Source organism: Myotis daubentonii, chromosome 4 (assembly GCF_963259705.1).
Source record: "Myotis daubentonii chromosome 4, mMyoDau2.1, whole genome shotgun sequence".
NCBI classification, from domain to species: domain Eukaryota; kingdom Metazoa; phylum Chordata; class Mammalia; order Chiroptera; family Vespertilionidae; genus Myotis; species Myotis daubentonii.
Genome location: NC_081843.1, coordinates 99,143,617 through 99,168,112, shown reverse-complemented (window position 1 = coordinate 99,168,112; position 24,496 = coordinate 99,143,617).

Sequence of the window (24,496 nt, the reverse complement as noted above, 5' to 3'; positions counted from 1 at the left end):
TAGCTTATATCTCTCCTGTTTTTTGGATTGGCAGCTTTCTGTCTCTCCCTTAGGCACATTTTAGGTACCTACCAAGATGTGCAATGGGACAGTTTTGTTTTGTTAATTCTTTGGTAGCGAGGACAAGACAGCAACCCCTGTCAAAGTGAGCAGAAACATTGGCACGATGACACTTGGAATGACAATCTGGGCTGCAATAGCTCAACAGTATTACTATGTAAGCAATTTATGCCCAATTTTATGTGAGCTACACACATATATCCATTGTACCACTAATAAATAGAAGCATGCATTGTCATATCTTACTTTTAATTTTATGCAGATGCATTCCTTAACATCCTTAATTTAATATTTTAATGGCTTACATTATAATTAAAAGCCCCAGTGAGAAAAGTTGAAACTAGGATATGAAACCAACCATTTCTTATTTTCTATACTTTAGGTAAGCTCAGTCCTTAAGAGCTAACATTTATTATATCCGCTCTCCACACATATTCTGTTTATCACTTATGTAAATTGTAAGATTTAAAGCATTTGATGGAGTTGTCAGTTATACATGTTTGATGATGCATCTAGAATGATACATTGGCAAACATTGATTAGTCTCTATGTATTTTACGAAATGAAACTAATTGTTTAACTGAATGTATTAGAATGTTAGACTTCTGGGAGGTCATGTTGAATTGTTTAGATGTCTTTCTAATTTTATCATAATACATTTCCTGCAAATGAATGGCTTTAAAACAGAGTGAATATAGGCAACATGAGTATGTCTAGTTTTCCCACATATATGGTAAAACTAAGAAAAAAGACTAAGAAAAGATTCTTACACTTTCTATGGTGTACCTTTTTGCCAGTCATGTATAATAATAAAAGTATAATATGCTAATTAAACCGGACAACTGAACGACCTTCTAGATGTCATTCCAGACATCCTTCCGGACAACCTTCCAGATAAATTTGTGGTGGCGGGGGCTGAGGCAGAGGGGGTTAGGAGTGATCAGGCAGCCAGCCAAATAGGCGAGCAGTTAGGGATGATCAGGCAGGCAGGCGAGTGGTTAGGGGCCATCAGGCAGGCAGGCAAGTGGTTAGGGGCGATGAGGCAGGCAGGCAGGTGAACAGTTAGGAGCCAGCAGTCCCGGATTGCGAGAGGGTTGTCCAATTGCCAGTTTAGGCCCTGCAGGATAGTACCTATACTGGCAGTCAGACATCCCTCGAGGGGTCCCAGATTGTGAGTGGGTGCAGGCCGGGCTGAGAAATCTCCCCCACCCCCATGCACAAATTTTTTGCACCAGGCCTCTAGTATTAACATAAAATTAGTTTCGGGACTTGCAAATTATTCAAAATTTTATTGAAAAAGTTTGCTATGACTATACTCACTATGAGAGTTTGACCCTTTCTTCCCCTATCTCCTGTGACTGTGGCCCAGGGAGAAAATAAGGAATTTCACTTAGTCACTTACATCACTATTATGCAGCATTTAATGGTGCTCACAGATGGATCTGCCTTGAATTTTGCAGCAGTGAAACCCATTACATGAGAATAAAAGTTTCATTTTGCTAAGTTTTCTCCATATATTCCTGCTAAATTTGAATATATTCAACCTGAGTATTTTTACATGTGAATAATTCTTAACATTGATAAGACTTGTAACATATGATTGGTTTTTAAGAAACATGGTCTAGACATTTATGATCTACTAGAGGCCAAATGCACGAATTCGTGCATGGGTGGGGTCCCTCAGACTGGCCAGTGATTGAGGCCTATCAGGAGGCTGGCCGGTGGGGGCGAGGGACTGCAGGAAGTTGGCTGGCCAGGGGAAGGGACCATGGAGGTTGGCTGTGGGAGCACACTGACCACCAGGTGGCAGCTCCTGCATTGAGCGTCTGCCCCCTGGTGTTAAGTGCTCATCATAGCGACTGGTTGACTGGTTGACCGGTTGTTCTGATTATTCAGTCATAACAATGGCTTAGGCTTTTATAGATATAGACTTATATATATATATAGATTACCTGGTTACAAGGAAATAGTTATATTTTAAGTCTTGTATGGAACCAGTTCTCCCATATTCTGCTTGCCAAACTTCTTGCTATTTTCAATTTTATGTGTTGTTTTGAACTTGTAGTGTAGAGACTAAGCTACAGTAATAAAAAGGTTTTTTATAAGGAAGGAGAGGAAAAGCAGAACAATGAAATCAAGGGGAAAGGATGAAAGTTCTCTATGTGCAGCCCAGCACAGTCTATTCTTACAAGGATCGCTAAACTGGTCAAGTAATGGTCTGGGAAGCGTCATCATGGTTCTGCGTCATCCTGCTTCTATAGCCGAAGGTCAGCAAATCTCCCAGAACTGGGGTGACTGAAGGTCGGAGTCTGCATCTTCTGAAGTGAGTTCCTAGGATTCTAACACAAACATGCTCTTCATCTACAAGCTACATAATGGTGGGGTGGGTTACAATTCCCCACTGTTACACTCACACAAATATGTGTGTATGACCTTAGTACACATAATCTTCCTACATACACCTTTGTATAATAAGGACTGAAAAGTATATAAAAAATTAATGCTGTTTGTTTAAATGGAATAAAATATTTAAAGTAATATTCTGTCCTTCTGCCAATTGAGCATTTGTGGATACATAGATATTTTCTTGCTTCGTCAAAATGTCTGTGAAAACATGATTTATGTTCTGTGAATAAGTTAAGTAAAATAAGGTGAATTCATGTATATTAGAACACATGGGGTATACTCACCCACTTGGTTGCTGTAGCTAAAGAAATTTCTAATTCTGCTGTTGTCAACAACTGCTGTTGCAACTGTTCCCTGCGAATAATAATAGTACTACTAGCTATTGCCTGATACTGTTCTCGAGACTTTATATGTGAGGGCCTGTTTCATTCTCACAGCCACCCTATCGGGTAAGAACTATTATTATCCCTGTTTTTCAAATGTAGAAACTGAGGCCAGGATTTCTACTAACATTTGGAGCTTGTGCCCTTACCCATCATGCTGGGCCCCTCTAGCCCAGGACAGGATTTGGAACTCAAGGACAACTTGTGACTTGGCTGGATGGTTGGCTGGGAAAAGATCCAGTGGGGGAGGGTTAAACATAGTCAGAGCCTCTCTCTCTCTCTCTCTCTCTCTCTCTCTCTCTCTCTCTCCCCCCCTGTGTATGTGTATGTGTGTGAGTGTGAGTGTGTGTATGCGCACGCGTGTGCTTGTATAACTTCAATGGGGGAAATGTCCAGAGAATGAGGCAGTTAGAAGCGGGATCAGAAACTTCTAAAGGAGCCTGGAGAGTCAGGACTGAATTGCTAGGATGCCTGCAGTGAAGGGTGTGCAAGCATCTGGGGGCAGAGGAGGAGTAAAAGGCCCAGAGAATCAAGCTGATGGCAGAACCCCAGAGAGCAGGTCCCAGGGGCTTGCTGCTGAGACCCCTGGAACTGCCTTGAGTTCCAAGCAGCTCTCAGTTGTAGTCTCCAGGTGATCCATGAGGCTGCTGGTCCACATCCTCCAGGCTGTGCTTAGAGCCTGTGGCTTGAGGACACTCCAATGAAACCCTGTTTTTTGCTTTGGAAAGCGTGTGGCTCGCACAATCCTATGCTGTGCCTTTGCTCAGACTGGAGGGAACACAGGTCTGGCCATCCAGCCCGTTTGCTGCAGCTCAGGAAACGGGCAGAGCTCAACCTGTCCTTAGTGGGAGAGTCCCAAACTGCACTCCGCCTGCAGGGCGAGGGCTGATGTTCTGGGTTGTAATGTGGGGTGAGGAGGAAGAATTTAATCTAAGCTATAAGGGCACTACGAAAGCCAAGGAAATATTCTTGGGATTGCCTTAATTAAAAACGGGAAGCATTTTAAAGACTTTTTCAAGAAGTCTAGAGGTTTTAAAACAAACAGCCAAAACAAAAGAAATAATTTGCATGTATCAGTTTTGTGGCAACGAGAAATAACCTTTAAATGTTGTAAGTTAACTTTTTGGAAGCATACTAACACTAATTAAGAACTAATTTTTTTTTTAGATAAGGAAATATGTATTTCTGAAGATGCGTGCTGCGTTATTAAAAATTTATAACTCAACTATGTGACATTTGATTTAAAAAAGGAAAGAGAAAAAAATATCTGAGATTCAATCAAGTTTGCATATGCTGCTGTCTAGATAGTGTGGATGTGCAAGTGCCAAATATAGTTTAGAAGATATAAATGGGATTTTTTTTCTCCTGACAACAACATACTTCTAATACATGATATTTAGAGGAGGATATATACAAACCTTCTAGAACTGGTAAGAGTGAAGGATTGAAATTATTTGCTTTTGGGAAAATATATTTTGCAAATTATATTAAATGACATTCCAAAATGTGCAGGGGTTAGGTTAATCCATTTTATTCTAAAGTTGCTATTAGATGAACTATGAGAAATAAAAAGAGAATGTAAATTTGGAAAATATTAAGTTAAGCAAAGACTTTTTTCTTAAATTGTGAGATTTCTCCATGCTTTTAATGTAGTGGTTCTCAACCTTCTGGCCCTTTAAATACAGTTCCTCATGTTGTGACCCCACCATAAAATTATTTTCGTTGCTATTTCATAACTGTAATGTTGCTACTGTTATGGATCGTAATGTAAATATCTGATATGCAGGATGGTCTTAGGCGACCCCTGTGAAAGGGTCATTTGACCGCCAAAGGGGTCGCGACCCACAGGTTGAAAACTGCAGCTCACATTATGTAGTGCTTGCTTTGGGCCAGGCCACTATGATAAAATCTGCATAGGATCATCTTATGAGGTGGGTATTATTATTAGTAACCCTATTTTAGGGCTAAAGATATTTAGACCTAGCAAGGTTATACAATTTTCCTCAGTTTATAGGGATTAACTGCTAAAGAAGTTGTATGAGCCAAAGCAGACCAAAGTGGAAGTCTTAATTCTGTACTCCCGGATAATGCATCACTTCTCCTCAGACAATGCCAACCTACATCTCCGATAATAAACTATAGTGTATTATGCTTTCCAAATTTATCAGACTTCAAACTTCAAATAGTTTTTCCAAAGAATCTTGGAGTCCTTTTCTGTTGCATAGTCCATTTTGTAAATATTCAATTTTTATTGCCTTACCTACAACCTCCAGCTGTTACAGGGCAGGAGAGAGGTGCATCTCCCCTGGTTGCTGCTGGGGGTTGGTTTCTTGGGGTTCCCCTGGAATTAGCATTTCCAGAGCCCCCATGGGAGGATGAGATATAGTAGGAAGCTTTATTTCCATGGAATTACATTCCTGAGTTTCCAAAATCTCATTTTCCTTATTCTGGCCATAGAAGAAGTGTAACTGGATTTTAGTAGAGTTAAAATCAGAGCCAGTGTCCAGGGTTTCTGTTCCATGTTTCCATAGTATAATGTGGCATCAGGCTAGCTGCAGTCCATTAGTCCATTGTGTGTGGGGTCCACATGACCTTGGGCCTTATGGTCAAACACCAGGAAGCCAAGAGCAAGCCAGGGGCATATAGCAAGAAAGGTCCCAAAAGAGTAAACTCCTTTGTTTAAGGAATTATATATTCCCAGATGTTCATGCACTTGCAGTGGCCACACCCATTCTAGCTAACCATCTCTTCCCCCAAGTGTGATTGACAGACAAGTACCTTCCCTATGTCACCCCAAACTTACTGGGCTTCCTTCTATCTTCCTTATGTGGTTCCCTGGGAAGTGTGAAATTTTGGCTTCTGGGTGAAGTTGCCCAAATGACATGTCTATAATATCTGGCTTTCCCTTTCTTATTTTTAATAACTAGCTAATTATAACAATATTATAGCTACATTATTAAGCTTTCTTTGTTTTCAGTAGTTTGGGGGTTTTGGTTGTTTTCTTCAAAATGAGAGGGAAGCATGGTATGGAACAAAGGAAATAGGAAGGTTGGACATGGGATAATCCTATATAATAAAAGGCTAATATACAAATTGACTGAATGGTGGAATGACCAGTCGCTATAACACGCACTGACCATCAGGGGGCAGATGCTCAACACAGGAGCTTCCTCCCTGGCAGTCAGTTTGCTCCTACAGGGGGAGCGCCACTCAGCCACAGCCAGGCTCACGACTGGCGAGTACAGTGGTGGTGTCAGGAGTCTCTTCCGCCCCTACAGCAGTGCTAAGGATGTCCGACTGACAGCTTAGGGGGAGCGGACCTAAGCTATCAATCAGACATCCCCTGAGGGCATAGACTGGGCTGAGGGCCCTCCCCCCACGCCAAGTGCACGAATTTCATACACCAGGCCTCTAGTTAGATATAAAAGAAGAAACTTATTGTATTGGGTGGAGGGTAGAATATCAATAATGAGTTCAGGTGGCACTATAAATCAAAGTGAGCTCTTTCTTATAACTGTTATTAAACATTATTATTAAAAATTATTTTTAATAGTTTGTTGTATAGTTAAATATTGGGGCCCTGAAGCAATTCACTGAAGAAAATAATTTTATAAGTCAAATAAACAGAAATAGTCTTAGATGAATCCTGCTGCTTTATTCTGAAAATCATAAAATAGCAAGAGGACTATAGAGGGTTTTGAATAAACCACATGGGGTTTGAATAAAATGAGGAAAATAAATTCCTTGACCTATTTAAAATATGTATTTTCAACCCTTTCTTTATTCCTACTGCTTCATCAACAATAAGCTAGTATAACTCAGTGGGAACAGAAGTTTTGTAAAATTTAGTACCAATTTTGTTTAAACTAGAGCGATTTCTCAATTGGACTTGAGAAAAGCAAGGTGGATCTAGTTCAACATAAAAGACCACATAAAGAACACACTAAATTAGTTATTTAGTAGCAGGATAGCAGAGGATATCTGCTTTTCATGTACAATTATTTATTCTCAGATTAAATTATTCATGGTGAATAATTTTGTCAGAAATTTGCAAGGAGATGATTTAGGTCTACTCTGTAGGACTCAGTCTTGCTTTATAATAAACAATTGACTTTCATCTGGTGATATTCTTTATGTTGGGAGCTGATACAGTGGGCTTTAAGGAAAAAGTCCTTAAATATCCTCCATATCAACATGACCACAGGCGGCGTTTCTGATAGGGCTTTAGGGGCCCCAGGATGGCTCACATGTCAGTGCTTCTATGTGTTCTGGCCCTTACAGAGAGGCCAAGTGGGGTCGCTGGCTAAGCAGAGAGAAGCCTAGAAAGCTAAAATCATTGGAGAAGTAATTCTTATAGACACAAGAAAATATCTTGGGTTCAAGTTTTTGGTTTTTTTAAAATATATTTTATTGATTTTTTACAGAGAGGAAAGGAGAGGGATAGAGAGTTAGAAACATTGATGAGCGAGAAACATCAATCAGCTGCCTCCTGCACACCTCCTACTGGGGATGTGCCCACAACCAAGGTACATGCCCTTGACCGGAACTGAACCTGGGACCTTTCAGTCCACAGGCTGACGCTCTATCCACTGAGCCAAACCGGTTAGGGCTTAATTTAGTTTAAAGTAGATTAATGAGAAGTTCATAGAGATAGAGGGAATGAAACAAGGGAAGTAGGAGGTATGTTTTGGCCCAACGCAGGTATGATTTAGCGATGTAAAGTAACGTGAGTTTTTATTTTCTTTACTATTATGATATATTGAGGGTGATTTTTTATTTATTATATATACAAGTGCCAGGCAGGTCCTCTAAGAATCATTTTGCTTACCACAAACAATGTGAAATGAATCCCATCCCAAGAAATCCTGATTCAACAGATTTGGGATGGGATTCAAGAAGATGAATAATAATAATAATAATAATAATAATAATAAAACTCCTAGAAGGTTCTAGTACACAGGCAACAATATCAGACCACATCAAACTGAAATAAATGAGACATGGTGGAATAATACAGGCTAAATAAGTCAGTTGACTAACATTTAAGTCTTCAAAGTAAAAGTGGGTCAATGAAACAGGGTGATAATTTCCCCTAATACAAATCCTCTAAGCAGATAGACAACAGGAACTAAAATTACATTTCTCAATCTTCCCTGCATCTAGATGCGGCCATGTGACTGAATTATGGCTAGTGGGATTTCAGAGGAAATGCCATATGGTTGACTAGACAACTTTTTGCTCCCTCCTTCATCATTCTTCCTTCTCCTTTGGCTATTTGGATTGTTGTAGATGCCAAATTAAACCATCAGGAAATGGACCAAACTTGTGGATGGTGTCATGGTGAGCTGGAAGGAGCAAGACTTCCTAAGGACATTATAGAGGAGAACACCACACCAGCACTGGCCCAGATAAGATTTTACATAAAAGAGACTCTTCTAAAAATGTTATTTAAAAAATTTAATTAATTAAATTTCTTAGAGTGACATTGGTTAATAAGATTATATAGGTTCTAAGTGTGCATTTCCAGGATACATGATGTGTACATTGCATTGTGTGTCCACCACCCAAAGTCAAATCATCTTCCCTCACCATGTATTTACCCCCTTTACCCTTTACTACCCCCACCTCCTTTCCCTGTGGTAACCACCATACTGTTGTCTGTGCCTATGAGTTTTATATTCCACATGGGAGTGAAATCATATGGTTCTTAGCTTTTGGTGACTTACTTTGATCAACATAATATTCTCAAGGTCCATCCAGATTGTTGCAAATGGCACACAGACCAATGAAATAGAATTGACAGCCTAGAAATAAAACTACATGTATATGGACAAATAATTTTTTTGACAACGTAGCCAAAAACATACAATGGAGAAAACACAGCCTCTTCAATAAATGGTGCTGGGAAAATGGGACAGACACATGCAAAAGAATGAAACTAGACTACAGTTTGTCCCCATGTACAAAAATTAATTCAAAATGCATCAACAACCTAAATATAAGATCTGAAACAATAAATTACATAGAAAAAAGCATAGGTACTAAACTTACAGGCCCCAAATGATATATCATAACCTCCTGAGCCATTTTGATTTTTTATATAATACCTGAAATATTATCTCAGTTTTTCGCTACTACTGAAAAACTTCCTATTATTCACAACTCAGCTCAAATCTCACCTTTTCCACCCTGAACTCTCCTACCTGAAGGGATGACTTTTTTAAGTAAATGATTTCATTCTGAATTAGATTTTATCTGCTTCCAGAAGTTTAAGTCACATGCCCATATATCAAGTCCAGAGAAAGCTGGAAACCAAGTATCTAGAATTTTCAATATCGATAGGAGAGGCATTTTCTGTCTATTGCCCAGACTAATAAAGGGAAGGAGTTTCTTTAACATACATGCATTGAACAGTCTTCCAAAGTGACCACTAAAAGGTTATAAAATTTTTAAAAATGCTGCCCAGTTTTATCATGAAAATGGCTCAAATAAGACACATTATTAATCCCTTTAAGACAGCAATTTTCATGGTTATATAGAACCACATAACTTCCAGTTAAAGATGGTTAAAGTGAAATGATAATACACCTACTACACGTAATTTAAAAATTAATATAAATGGATTATTATTTAGGGCATTCTCTCTATACATACTTTTATCTCTTTCTATGGTAAGTTAATCAGAGACATTCAAAGAGTATTGTGTTATTTTAAGTCACATCTTCAGGTTTGAAAATATGTAATTGAATTTGACCTGCTTTAACAATGAACTATTCTGTAGGCTGTGAAAGGGAGAGTGTAAAATTGACAACTTCCAGAGTTGTTATATCTAGTAATATTTCTATATCTGGGATTAAGTAGGTAAAGAAAGAAAAAGAAAAAAAACCAAATCACTCTTTTTTTTAAGGTTTAAAGTTTGAATAGATTTTGAAGTCAGTGAGTCTTACAAAGTTTATAAGGATCTATCTAAAGGGTCAAGGATACATCTTTTTTTTAAAAAATTATTTTTATTGTTGAAAGTATTACAGATGTCCCCTTTGTCCCCCCCCCCCACCCCCCATTAACCCTCTTCACCCCGCAACGCCCCCTGGCCTTCACCACTCTATTGCCTGTGTCCATGGGCCGTGCATATATGCATATGAGTTCTCCAGTTAATCATTTCCTTCCACCCCCTAACCCTGTCTTCCCTCTGAGATTCCTCAGTCTGTTCCAGGCTTCCCTGTCTCTGGATCTATTTTGTTCATCAGCTTATTTTGTTCATTAGATTCCACATAGGAGTGAGATCATGTGATACATATCTTTCTCTGTCTGGCTTATTTCGCTTAGTATAATGCTCTCCAGGTCTATCCATGTTGTTGCGAATGGTAAGAGTTCTTTATTTTTTTACAACTGCGTAAATGTACCACAGCTTTCTTTAAAGGGTATATCTTAAGCTTGGTGTGCTCTGGGAGGTGTGGTAGTTTTATGGACTAAGGAGGAGTGCCTTACATCTTAAGTGGCTCTTAAAAAAAATATTTCTCACCAGAGGTTGTTAATTTTCTGGAATGAAGAACATTTCTTTTAAGTCCACTATTACCAGTGGCAGCTTGGAGAGCAATTCACACTTAAATAGCTGTTTCATAGCATCTCATTCTTTGCCAGCTGCATGATCCTGAAAGTCTATTGTGCACCCAGGAAAGAGACTGGTATTATAACATCAAAACACTAATGCACTTTAATGCACTTTGGATGCCATGTTTGATATTTTTATTGAGATGTCGTCAGTTATTACATAAGCTAGATAAAAATATAACAAAGATGGCAGAGATTGAAAGCTATTTCTATGAAATTTTTGGACTGTCTATGAATTACCCAAAGTTTAGTTTTTCTCATGTTTTTCTCTATAGGAGCATATTCTGTCCTTCATAATACAGCAAATACCTGAGTCTGTGTTATTCTGCTTTAGATGTGTAGCAAGTTATCTTCCAGATGACTTTAACCTCAATATATTTGAATCATGAGACTTTGCTTTGAAGTCGTTATAACTCTGTCATTGTCTTGGATGATTTACAAAGTTAACTGCATATAAAACTTAAAATATATTCTAAATGCAGTATTTTGGAAAACAGAGCTATAATTTATAAATGGAATTTTATTTATTAAGTTGAACCATATGAGATTTGGTTTGATAAGTCAAAAAATGAACAGAATTGACAGTTTTGTGTGGTTTAACCAATAAAAATTGAGCTCTTAATTAGAATTAGTTGAGTGAAAAGATAACTCTTTGCCCTTTCATTTCCCTGGTTTCAATACATTTTGGGCCTTAGGAGAGTAGAGTGTCTATTTCAACTTGTGTCTTCACAAAATCAATGAACTGCTTTACAAATTGCTCTGATGGGACTTAGCACACAATAAGAAAAAAATTAAAAATCCCTTTATACACTCCAGCTTTTGGTTAAAAATTATGCAGTTTAAATTCTAATAGCCCCAAACCCTAGAAAACCTTTTAAAAAGATGTTCATCACCTTAGTTTCTGATTTAAAACCTTCACATACTAACTCTTTTCTCCAGTGCTGCCTGTGTCTTTCTTTTTCCCAGGCTTCCTACTGATCTCCAGGAAGCTCTGGCTAATTCTCAACACCTGTGTGTGTGAGTGTGTGTGTTATTTTGACATTTACACATGGTTTTGTATCTTTATGGCACTTATAATGAACTTTATGATGGTACTAGGAGCCCAGCCTCGAGTTGCTGGTCCAGCCCTGCCTCCCTCTCTGGCCCTTGAAGCAGCTGAGGCTGCTGCTGATCAGGCCTCCCCCCCCCCACCCGCCCCAGCGCAGGTGTGCGGAGGCCCCTGCTGCCCCGCCCCCAATGCTGCACCCACAACCTCCTCCTGTCCGGTCAACCGGTTACAGCGTCCCAGTTAATTATCATATTTCATATATATATGTATATATATATAACATCAAAATATATATTTATGACTTTAGTAGTTTGTATGATTGCTTTAATTGCACACCGTGCCTCCTTGAAAAATGTCTTATTTTCTTGTCTCTTTTTTTTTTTGGTTTATGATAATACATAGGAAATGTCTTTGTTCATAAGTCATTCAAATATTGGTGTTCATCCATTGGTGAAAGGATCAAGGAAATGAATGAGAGGGATCAAAATTTAAAAGAATTAATTTTTACTCATTTATTCATAAAAAAAGAAATGAAAACCCAAAACTATCCCCCAAATTTAAGTTAACTGAAAGGAGCATTTCATTATCTGATGTTATTCCCACATTCTAGTTCCTTCTTACCCTCCCTAAACTGACCTCCGTCTGGTCATGCCAGTGTTAGGATAGCAGGAAAGTTCCTGGTAATGTCCTGGCAATGAAGAATGGCCGTACTTTTATTTCAGATCTCCTGTGTCTTGGCTGGAATATAGCCTTAAGGGAACACATGTAGATAGGTGAGGAGAAAGGAGACACCCATTCAGCTGGCCAGAGCTTTTGAACAAATCCTGACAATCAATACAGCACAGATGCCACCGCCAGATTGCCCTGACATGCTATTCCCAGCTCACACATGATTTCATTGACTTGGCAGGGGAGAGGTCTTTTAGGGTTTCTCCAATGTCATCTACTTTTGTAGCTGTCCAGAGGCAAGACCTAATCAATCAAGAGACAGAAGTGTTATATTTCACAAAGGATGTTCTTATGCTTTTCAAATGGAAAAATGAAAAGAAAGAGTGGTTTATTTTAATAAGCTCCATGGCTCCTACCCTCACACTTATTATCCTGTCTGTTGGTTGTTGTTTTTTTGCCTTTAAAGCATTAATCAGAGGAAAAGATAAACATACAAAAGCTAAGAGTAGAACAATTAACGAAGTAAAATTTTAAAAGGTGTGTGAACATAAAGTTAAAGGAGGAAAGCAGAGATGAAGAACCACTTCCATCACCAGTCACGGATATTAACTTCAGCTTCATTTGCAAATTTAAGCATCACTAACTGAGTACATTGTATGTACTTCTTATTCAAGTAGGAAATTGCTGCTCAGTTTTCAGTACATCCAGATACATTAAGAATTGCATTTGTAGTTTAGAAGTTTTAGCTCATTTCCTGGGATATTTTGTGAACTCAGTTTGAATAATATTAATGATTATTGCATCAGGACTATTATTATTATTACATATTGCATTTTTTTTCTATCTCATCCACTGTGAAGTCAGCTTTGTCAGCCAAGACACCATGCCTCCTTTTTCTCACTCTTGCATCAGCAGTGCCCAGTGGGTTATTCAAAGCCCAGTAATAGTTGCTGAATCCATGATACATGGTCTCATGGAGTGTGGTTTGGATTTCTGTGGAATGAACTGAGATAACTCTCACTGAATATATTTTAGGAAGTTCAGTGTTCAGACTCAGCCCAAGCGCTATTTGATCAGCATATTTGAAAATCTGCTCTCTTTGTAAAGACCAGTGGTTTTCAAATATTTGTTTGTGGCAATTCTTCTTTCAAATAAATTTGAATGAAAAATCCCAATTGAATAAAATGAAAAAACACAGAATATTCTTGTTAAAGTGAGATTTGAACGCATTTGGGCAGGCTCATTTGCCCTGCCCCTGACCCCACGTGGCAGTCCTTGAAGGGTCTTTAGAGAAATGAAGGAACTCGAAGCACATTTGACAGATAAACTTCTTTTGTGAAGCCTGTGCTTTCTGTCATTTAATTACTAAGACAGTGACATAGAATGTAATAAATACAAGCAATTAATTTTAAAACATTAATAGATTTATAAACGTGAATTATTCAATTATGTCACATGCCCTCCGTACGTTACGATTTTAGATAAATGCCAGAGATGGGCCTTTTTGAAAAGTACATTTGATTTTAGTTTACTGTAATTGTGAGCTAGTTTTTAGGATCAATTCTTATGTATAAATGCTCTTTCTGAAGGTTCTTGGGGAGAGAGAATCTTGCCTCGTCTCTTTCTAGCTTCGGTGGTCTCAGCGTTCCTTGGCTGGCCGCTGCATCACTTCTGTCTCTTCCTGAACCCAGAGGGCTGCCTTTCCTCCGTGTCTACATTTATGGGTCCAAATTTTTATCTTTTTATAAGGACAGCAGTCATATTGCATCTAGGGTCCCTCCTAATCCAGCATGACCTCATCTTTATTACATCTGCAGAGAACCTAGTATTTCCAAATGGGGTTCCTTTTAAAGATTCTGGTGACATGAATTTTGGGGGGGACACCACTCAATCCAGTACAGGGGTAATCTATAGTTGAATGTGTTTATAGGGTATAATTATCTATAATAATAAAAGTGCAATATGCTAATTAGATCGGACGTCCTTCCAGACAACCTTCTGGATGAAGCCACGGCGACAGGGGCCTAGACAGAGATGGCTGCTGCAGCATCAGGGGGCAAGGCCCTTACACGAATTTCATGCATCAGGTCTTCAAGTGTTTTATAAACATCAATATGAAGTTTTAATTGACAATTCACCTCTAAATTATGAGTCACAGACCCTGACCCATGAGTTGACATTTGTCCAAACCAAGGTCAGATATAAAACAGAAAGTAAAGATGGCCTGGGTAGTTTGAGGAAGGAGTTTAATGGAAATTGTGTCATAATCATTATGGAAACTACGTTAAAAGTGATATGATTTTTAAACTGAGGATTAGAATCAAAATTATTTTTTTAAAAATATATTTTATTGATTTTTTACAGAGAGGAAGGGAGAGAGATAGAGAGTTAGAAACATCGATGAGAGAGAAACATCCATCAGCTGCCTCCTGCACATCTCCTACTGGGGATATGCCCGCAACCCAGGTACATGCCCTTGACCGGAATCGAACCTGGGACCTTTCAGTCCGCAGGCCGATGCTCTATCCACTGAGCCAAACTGGTTTCGGCAAGAATCAAAATTATGTTTTCGAATTGCTTGACTCTAGATCAGAGGAGTTTAGTTTTTTTAATCACTGAATGTATCAGAAGGAACACCCCATTCTAATTCTTTAAAAATAAATTGCTAAAAATAAGTATACATATTTTTGGGACTAAAATGCCCAAGATGTTACAAACATAATTAATAATATTTCAATATGAACATTCCTCTTTTTTTTCTGGTGATTTCTATATTTTTTCTTATATATTAAAGCCAACATTAAACTTCAAAATAATTGTGTTTTTACTTATGTTCATTAAATAATTATGAATAATTGATTCACATTTTGGGATGATATATTACATCTTTGAATCTAAGTATATAAAATAGTATTTTATGGATAGGTTAAATAATTTTTCCTTTGCAATCCATTAAGTTCTGTATCCATAGTTAGTCTACCAGCTTTCCATTGGTATTAGAAATTTGCTTTTGAAATGTTAAAATATGTATTTCTCTGGGAAAAGTTGAATAATGATCTCCAAAAAAGTTTAATAATGATCTGCTGTGTCTCCTCAGTAGTTCGGCCAGTGAAGCAAAAGCAAAGTACTTTGGAACATAGTGGGAAAGAAAGAAATGGCATATCTGGGTTCATTTCAAAGTTGAAATAAAAAATGCCTCTTAGCAGATTCAAAGGCTTGGATTATACTCAAAATATATAGAACGCTGAAGCTGGAAATGATCTTGTAAATCATTATCCAATCCTTTCATGCCGTAGATAAGGAACCTGAAACCCAAAGAGAATGAATATCATGCTTAAGGCTTCCCAGTGGGTCAGGGATAGCTTTACTTTATTGCATCCTCAGGACCCCAAAGTATACCTTTTGGCAGTACACATGCTTTCCCAGCACTCCATATCTGTCAGGGTCCTTGTTTGAAGCATAAGATCTGCAGTATTAGCACAGTGTGTGACATACCGGCGGCTGCAGGCATTAGTAGGAGGGGAACAGTGTATGGCTATGAGTGAGGAATCAGATTTATAGAAAAGTTTAACTTTCACCCAACCTGCATCTGCTTAGATTATTCTAAATAGCATACAAACAAGAGCCTAATAGGTTGAGAATTTCAAAAATATGTTTCTGTATCCCATGAATTAGAGTGAATTTATTTAGAATGAAAGTGAAATATTGAAAATTTACTTTCACTTCATGTTCCAGTGCTTCTCAGCCTAGGTGTCTGCTCTGGCTTCATTCACAGGCATTTTTCTCCAAATCTTATTTCCTACCTTTGAGACTTCAGGTCACACAAAACTTTTTTTTTTTTTAACCTCAATTGTATTTTACTTGCATATTTATTTTTAAACCTGAATCAAAATGTTAGAGAGACATTTGACTTATTTGATCTATCAGGATGTATTTGTCTTCTATAGGGATTGGGCAGAAAAGTCAATGAGAGATAATAGAAACTTTTAAACTAAAATCCTGAAAAACCATGTTCCCATTTTAGTATTTTGCATAATTAGTGACTCTAAGTAGAAACTCTGTTCAGAATATGGGTTTGTTTTTAATCTGTGCCAATTAGAAGCACACTCTGAATATATTCCCATTCCTGTGCATCATGGCTTGCCTTTCATTAATGTGGGGAATAAGTGATGGTCCAATTCATAAGCAATCCTTGAGCTTTCAGCAGCTGTAGGACTTGAAAGTCCATTTAAGACACTTTCATGTCCCCCGTCCTTCCTCTTTAAATGCCCAAACTCTGGCTTCTTAGCTTCTGGAGAGGAGGAGAGAAGTCAATCCAGCCTGGTGTGACTTTCATTCACTGACTGCTGATGGGTATTAATTGCCTTGAAGCTTTAGTTGAATTCCATGTTCCGGATACTACCATGGATTCTAGAAAAATTATTGCGATGCTTACAGTACTTTTGCACGGGTATTACTTTTTCAATTTGCTGTTCCACTGAAGAATGAGCTTCCAGCTAAATTGGTGAATACCTTCAAGGTCAATGCTTATATCTCAGCCACCCACAGATATGTAGTACAAGATCAAGGTAGCATGAGTTGGACATCTGTCTCCTGATGGGATTCTCTGGCTCTAGCCAAGAAAGACCACTGTGTGTCGGTTATCTCTTCCAGTTGCAGCAGTCCATCAAGGGAGACAACCCCATTACAATTTTTAGTTTGGGGGAATGAATGCCCTAGTCAGCTTGAGCACCAAATGTGATAGCCTCATTAGTTAGCTTTTTCAAGTATTACACAGCACCAATTCCAAGGTTAAAAGAAAAAGGATCAGTTCCAGCATCAAGCACATCATAAACTTAGATCACTGTCTGCCTTTCCCACTTCCTACTCAATGCCAGGGTCCATCTCTTAGGGCCATGGTTAGAACCATCATGTGGATGGATGCCTTGTCATAGGTCTCCTTGCTCTCCTTTTCATGGGCCTCAATGGGAACTGTGACATTCCAATTCCGTCATGTTTCTGTAGCTATGAACCACTGAGGAAAAAGTGTTTGGAACCTTGTTTCCTATTGCACCAACTGTCCCCCATATATAAGTAGTTCATTTCCTCCCTGAAGTACTTCACACCATGGCTGTGATGAACTTCCCCAGACTGAACACTATACACCTTTATCTGCATAATGGAGGAGCTATTCAAGAACAACTTAAGAGACCTTCTTTATCTTTATAGAGTGAAGCCAACAGCTGTTGGTGGAGATGCAAAGTGATTAATTTCTAATTGGATGCCCTACTGTATTTGTTTTATTTATTATAAATGTTAAAGCAAGAAATTATTACAATTTGAATTTAATAAATAGGAATCATATGTGAACAAGATAATATCTTTTAAAGATGTGAAAGGTTATCTTTGTTGTTTTTGTTGTTTTTTAACAGGGAGAACAGCAAACTGTTATGGAATGTTTTCTAGGCTTTATTTTTCAGAGCAGTTTTAGTTTTACAGAAAAATGGGGTAGATAGCTCCAAGATTTTTCATATACCTGCTCGCTGTTACACATGTTCTCTGTTACTAACATGTTGTGTTAGAGTGGCATATTTGTTACAATTGATGAATTATACTGATATATAATTATTAACTGAAGTGAATAGTATACATTAGGGTTTACTCTATGTTGTCCATCCTATGGGCTTTGACAAATGTGTGATGACATGTATTTATTGTTATAATATTATACAGAAATGATTCATTGCCCTAAAAATTTCCTGTGCTCCACCAATTCATCTTTCTCCCATCCCCTAAATTCCTAGTAACCACTGATAATTTATTGTCTTCATAGTTTTGCCTTTTTTAGAATTTCATATAGTGGGAATCATTCAATATGTATCCTTAGAGACTAACTTCTTTCATTTATTAGTATGTATTTAAGGTTCTTCCATATCTTTTCATGAGTTAACAGCTCACTTCTTTTTATAGTTGAAGAATGTTCCATGGTTGGGATTTACTAGTTTTTTCACTATTGAAGGATATCTTGGTTGCTTTCAGTTTGGGGCAGTTATGAATAAAGCTGTTATAAACATTCATGTGCAGGTTTTGTGGCAACATAAGTTTTCAACTCATTTGGATAAATACCTGGAAATGTGTTTGCTGGATTGTATGATAAGGATATATTTAGCTTTGTAAGAAATTGCCTAAATGTCTTCCTAAATGGCTGCACCATTTTTCATTCCCACCAACAATAAATGAGAGTTCCTGTTACTTTCATGGCTATATTTCACATTTGCAATTCTAATTTAGTAATGAAATGTTTAATAAGTAGTCAACTGTGTACACAGCTGAAGATGAAACATTTTTAGAGGATAGATATCCTATGTTAGGTTCTATTTATTAGTCACAATTTACCCTGTCTCATTGTGTGGAATAAAATTGTAACTTTCTAATTCAGTAAGCCTCCTATAACATGTCTCTTGAAATCCATATTGAAAGCCCGACCCACTCCAGAGCAATGCATGCTTTGGACATTTGGTCTTTGCTGGTATATTTATTTCCTATGTTCCACTGCAAATTTGGCTAAAACTAGTTTAACTCCATTCATAAAGACGTCTTCAAGTTATTTTTATTATGAAATATTTTATTTTTTAAAGTGAGCTTAAATAAACATTTTATTAATTGAAATGATTTAATTTTAATCTAACTCCATGATTCATAGTTTTATTCTTATATCTCCTACTCAAATATATTGACACTTTTCCCAATAAACTTTGAAATTTTCTAACTCACTAATGCTGTCAAAATATATATTTATAATTGGCCTGGCTGGTTTGGCTCAGTGTATGATAGAGCATTGGCCTATGGTCTGAATGGTCCTGAGTTCGATTATAGTCAAGGGCATATTCCTCAGTTGCAGGCTCCCAGCCCTGATAGGGGGCATGTGGGAGGCAACCAGTTGATGTGTCTCTCTCACAACGGTGTCTCTCCATGTCCTTCTACTCTCTCTAAAAATCAATGGAAAAATATCCTGGAGTGAGGATTACATATATATATATATATATATATATATATGTATATATATATATATATATATATATTATATAACATATAACATATATATATATATATGTATATATTCCTCACTCCAGGATATATATATATATATATATAATATATATATATATTATAATATAATATATATATGTAGTTTACCATTACACACATTATAAATTGAAATTTTTTATTACTGTTTTCCGCACAAAATGGTATTTAAATATGCATCTGCAACTTCAGTTAATTTTAAGTTTGAAGCACAATATTTTCTTGAAAATACTTTCAAAAATGCAAATCATGTAAAAAATGACACAGCCCCAGCCAATTTGGCTCAGTGGAGAGAGTGTCGGCCTGCGGACTTAAGGGTCCCAGGTTTGTTTCTGGTCAAGGGCACATGCCCAAGTTGCGGGTTTGATCTCCAGTAGGGGGCGTGCAGGAGGCAGCCGATCAATGATTCTCTCACATCATTGACGGTTCTCTTTCCTTCTTCCTTCCTCTCTCAAATAAATAACAAAAAAAGATACAAATAGCATAGCAATTAGAATGACAGTAAATCATTAGTTTCCCTATATTAAAAGTTGATCTTCCCACTATTCATCATCTACTTTAAGACATTTCTGATATATTATTGCATGGATGCTCAGAGACATCTATTTTGGGGTCCAGTGGCTGAGGTATGCTGGGACATCCTCTCTTAATAAAGGACACATTATTGCATTGGACACTTCTGCCACCAAGAAAGAAACTTGATGCTTGGTAAGAATGTCTCAGTTCAAAAGGCAGCATATTCTGCATTTCTTCACCCATTTACTTAGTGGCAATGAGGTCTGCCAACTTCAAATTGGATTCAATAGGGAAAGAATTCTGCAGCAAATCCAGGCTGTGAGACAGTCATGACTGCTGCTTGAGCCATAAAATCAGGCCAGCTCTCTAGTATTAGAGATATTCATGATGACAAAAGATGCTTCTGTGAATTTTTCAGTTGGCCCCACCTCAATAGGAGGATCACAACATAGAACCCCTAGGATTCTCAGACAGAGACATATATAATTGGCAAGTTATAAGAGTACACTGTTTGAGAATCAGCTCTTGGCATGCTACTGCATGCTGATACGGATATTTGGCTTATTTGACTATGGGATATCAAATGACTTTGTGGTCAGTGATAGGTTCTGTTAGACCTCTAAATTCTAAAGATGGGTAACCCATGCAACAAATCATCATAAATGAAAGTGGCACATTTGGGATTGAGCATGAGCAGGATCAGAGGAAATGAGTAAACTACCAATCAGGTTGGCCAGAACTCCATCTGGCTATCCATCATTGTATTAAAGAATAACTACATGAATTCTAGCTTGTGAAGGCAGCTCGATGGAAACTCATTAGTGAGGAAGAATGAAGGAACCATAAGTTCAGTCTAGAACATTTAAATTTCATATTCTTGAAATTCATACAGATAAAAGTGTTTATGAGAGCTATGAAGGAAAAAGAGAGTAGGAAATTGGTTTTCAGGGACTAGATTGGAGAGGTGAGAAAAATAGGGAGAGAATGATAAAAAGATATTCATCTAACTTTCAGTTATAAAAAGAATATGCCTGAGGATCTAATATATAACATGATGACTACAGTTGATAACACTGTATTGGATAACTGAAATTTTATGAGAGTAGAAATTAAATGTTCTTACCGAAGGAAAAAAAGAAGTTAGTATGCATGGTGGGCATGTTAATTAGCTAAATCGGGAGGGTGTCCTTTTGCAATGTGTATGTATATCAAATTATCATGTTGTTCACTTTAATTAGCTCACAATTTTATCAATTTCACCTCAATAAAACTAGATAAAAAGAATGTGAGTTATAAATAGAAATCTGGGTTGGTATATAAACTTGAAAACCCTTGATATAAAGGAAGCAATTGAAAGCATAGAAGCAAATGAAACAGAATGAAGTAGAACATTTCAGCTTTGAGGAACTCTAGTATTTAATGTCTTGGAGGAACAATATTAGCCTGCAAAAGGGGCTCGGAATTGCAACCAGGGATGTAGGTGGAAAACGTGAAAAGTAGGGTCATGAAGCTAAGGGGAGGGGATTTTGTAATAAAGGAAGTTATTAAAAGGATCACATGTTGCTGAAAGATTAAGATAGAATGAAAATGCCCATTGCATAAAATTCATTTAATAGTGACAATATCAATTATTTCAGTGAAACAATTGAACAGATAGCAGACTGAATTGGATTGATGTGTGTGTGTGTGTGTCATGAAATAGAGACAATGAGAATAGTCAACTCACAAGATATTTGGCTGTAAAGGAGAGGAAAGATTTGAACCTGTGTCTTGAAGGATTATGTGAAATTGAGAAAGCACTGTTTGTTTTGTTTCTTTGCTTGTTTGGTTTTGTCATTAAAGTGCACTTGTTTAAACATCTCAAAATTGCAGTTCACAGGGACTTCTAGCTTCAGTTTAGGAAATAGAAAGCTGGAGGAAACATTGGTCCCACTCAAACAACAGCCAACAACAACCAGCCCAATATGCACAATCAGCAGATTTACAACTTTTCTTGAACTCATCAGGGAATTGAGGATGTAGAGGCACCAACTAATCCACAATCTAAGGAAAGACAGTCACCTTGAAGGAGAGACTGAAAGTGATCATTTCTTACATTGGCAGATGTGATCAGGTACTGATAATTCAACTAAACATTTTAATTAATTACGAAGAGTTGAATGTGACTTTGGATACAGAACCACATGTAGTTCAAAGAAAGAAAATGAATTAATTCCTACATATAGCCTCTATTTTTGCTAGGAGACAAATAAATAAGAGTAAGACTGGTAGTTAAATCTAATATAAAAATGTTTCATTAGACCACATGAAAGCTGTCAATTCTGTCAATGATACTGGGTTTGCAGGATGATTGAAATAGGAATTTTTAGGGGTGAAAAAGGCAGGTTTAGGGAATTTTTAAAATTAAGGGGGCCCATGGAAGAAACACAGGGCTACAGAGTTAGAAAAGTAACATTTCCATAAGACAAGGAAGTTGGGAGAGGCAACAGTTACATTTCCATAAGACAAGGGAACTCAGAGTAACAAAAGGTCTATATTTACAAAATAAAGGAGGGCCTCACAGGTGTGAAGTTTGACCTTTGAGCTCAGAAGTTGCTATACTGACCGAATCAAAGTTTAATATTGGCCAGTCAGAGGGGATATTGAGGCACAAAAACTGTAGCCTTTATAAACTGAGGGAAAAAAGGGATTCGGTGGGACCCTTTCCCCCTCCCCATGTGGAAGTCTGTGCTGTGAGATTCTTTCCCCTTCCCCACATGGGAGTCTGTACTTGTTCTTCAGTAAATTTTCACCTTTGCTATATATACCATCTTCCATCTGTGGATTCATTCTTCCACTCTGATGGACAAAGAATCTGGGGAAGCCATCCTGCCAAGGGTAACATCATGTGTTCCAGCCCCCAAAATCCCATGTCATCATTTACAAAACTGTATTTGTAACAATGCAAAGAGGCTAAGTGTATCTATTAAAAATAAATAAAGTGTAAAGTTTTATATAATGATTCTTTTCAAACAGATAGTTTGGTTATATAATTTAATCATTATTACTTTTTTTCTGACTTCATTAACTTTTTCAATTGATTGTTTTCCCCCTTGGTGAAGGCATAGTATAACAAAACATTTCTTTGTGTGTGTTTTTGTTTTGTTAATACTCACCCAAGGATATTTTTTCTCATTGATTTTTAGAGAGAATGGAAAGAAGAGGGAAAGACACAGAGAGAAATATCAATGTGAGGGAGACACATTGATTGGTTTGCTCTCACATGCACCCCAACCAGTGAAGCAGGAATTTGGGGGTAACATAGGCAGGCCTAGGAATTTTTTTAGAATTGGGGTCCATGGAAAAGCACAGGGCTGCAGACTGGGAGAAGGTATATTTTTATAACACAAGGAAGGCAGGTGCAGTTACATCTCCATAAGACAAGGGAGCACAACAGTTGCATTTACATAAGACAAGGGAACTGGAAGTAGCCAAGAAAGGTCTATATCTAATCTAATAATAGATAAACATGGTAATTGACCATACCTCTGCTGTGCTTCCCATTGGCTAATCAGCAGAATATGCAAATTAACTGCCAACAAAGATGGCGGCTGGCAGCCACTCAGCTGAAGCGAGCAGGAGGCTTGTTTGCTCCAGTGATGGAGGAAGCCAAGCTTCCTCCCTGCTGTGGCCGGGGTCTGAGCTCCACTCTAAGCAACAAAGTTGCAATTATAGAAGCTAAACAAACCCCAGTTACATGCTTTCAGCAGGCCCTGGCCTCAGAGCTGGAGTGGCAACAAAGTTTCAATTACAGAAGGTAAATAAATCCCAGAATTTAAAAAAAAAAGGAAAAAAGGAGAGGCTGGGAGCTTCCGTCACCTGCTTGGCCAGCTTGAAAACAGCCCTCAGCCCCTCATCCAGACTGGTCAGGCACCCCAGTGGGGATCCCCACCCTGAAGGGGGTGTGACCAGCTGCAAACAGCCATCAGCCCCTCACCCAGGCTGGCCAGGCACCCAAGCGGGACCCCCACCCTGATCCAGGAAACCCTTCAGGGCAAACCAGTGGGCCCCCACCCATGTACCAGGCCTCTATCCTATATAATAAAAGGGTAATATGCAAACTGACCCTAACAGCAGAAAGACTGGGAATGACTGGTCACTATGACACACACTCACCACCAGGGGCAGACGCTCAATGGAGGAGCTGCCCTCTGGTGGTCAGTGAGCTCCCACATGGAGGAGCTCTGCCCAGCCACAAGCCAGGCTGATGGCTGCCAGTACAGCGGTGGTGGTGGGAGCCTCTCCTGCCTCCTCAGCAGTGCTAAGGATGTCCGACTGCAGCTTAGATCTGCTCCCCGCTGGCAGGTGGACATCCCCCGAGGGCTGCCGGGATGCCAGAGGGATGTCTGATTGCCAGCTTAGGCCCAATCCCTCGAGGAGCAAGCCTAAGCCAGCAGGTGGTCATCCCCCGAGGGGTCCCAGATTGCCTGAGGGCACAGGCTGGGCTGAGGGACTCCCCCCCCAAATGCACAAATTTTTGTGCACCAGGCCTCTAGTTTACAAAATAAAGAGAAGGAAGCCCTTCATTCAGATGGAAAAGAAGAGAGCCCAGAGGAATGAAAGGACTATGAGGGAGGAGCGCCTTAGGAATCACTATAGTAACCAATTCAAAGGGGAATAGTGACCAATCAGAGGGGATATCAGGACACAGCAACTGCAGCCTTTATAAACCATAGGGAAAAGGAACTCAGTGGGACCC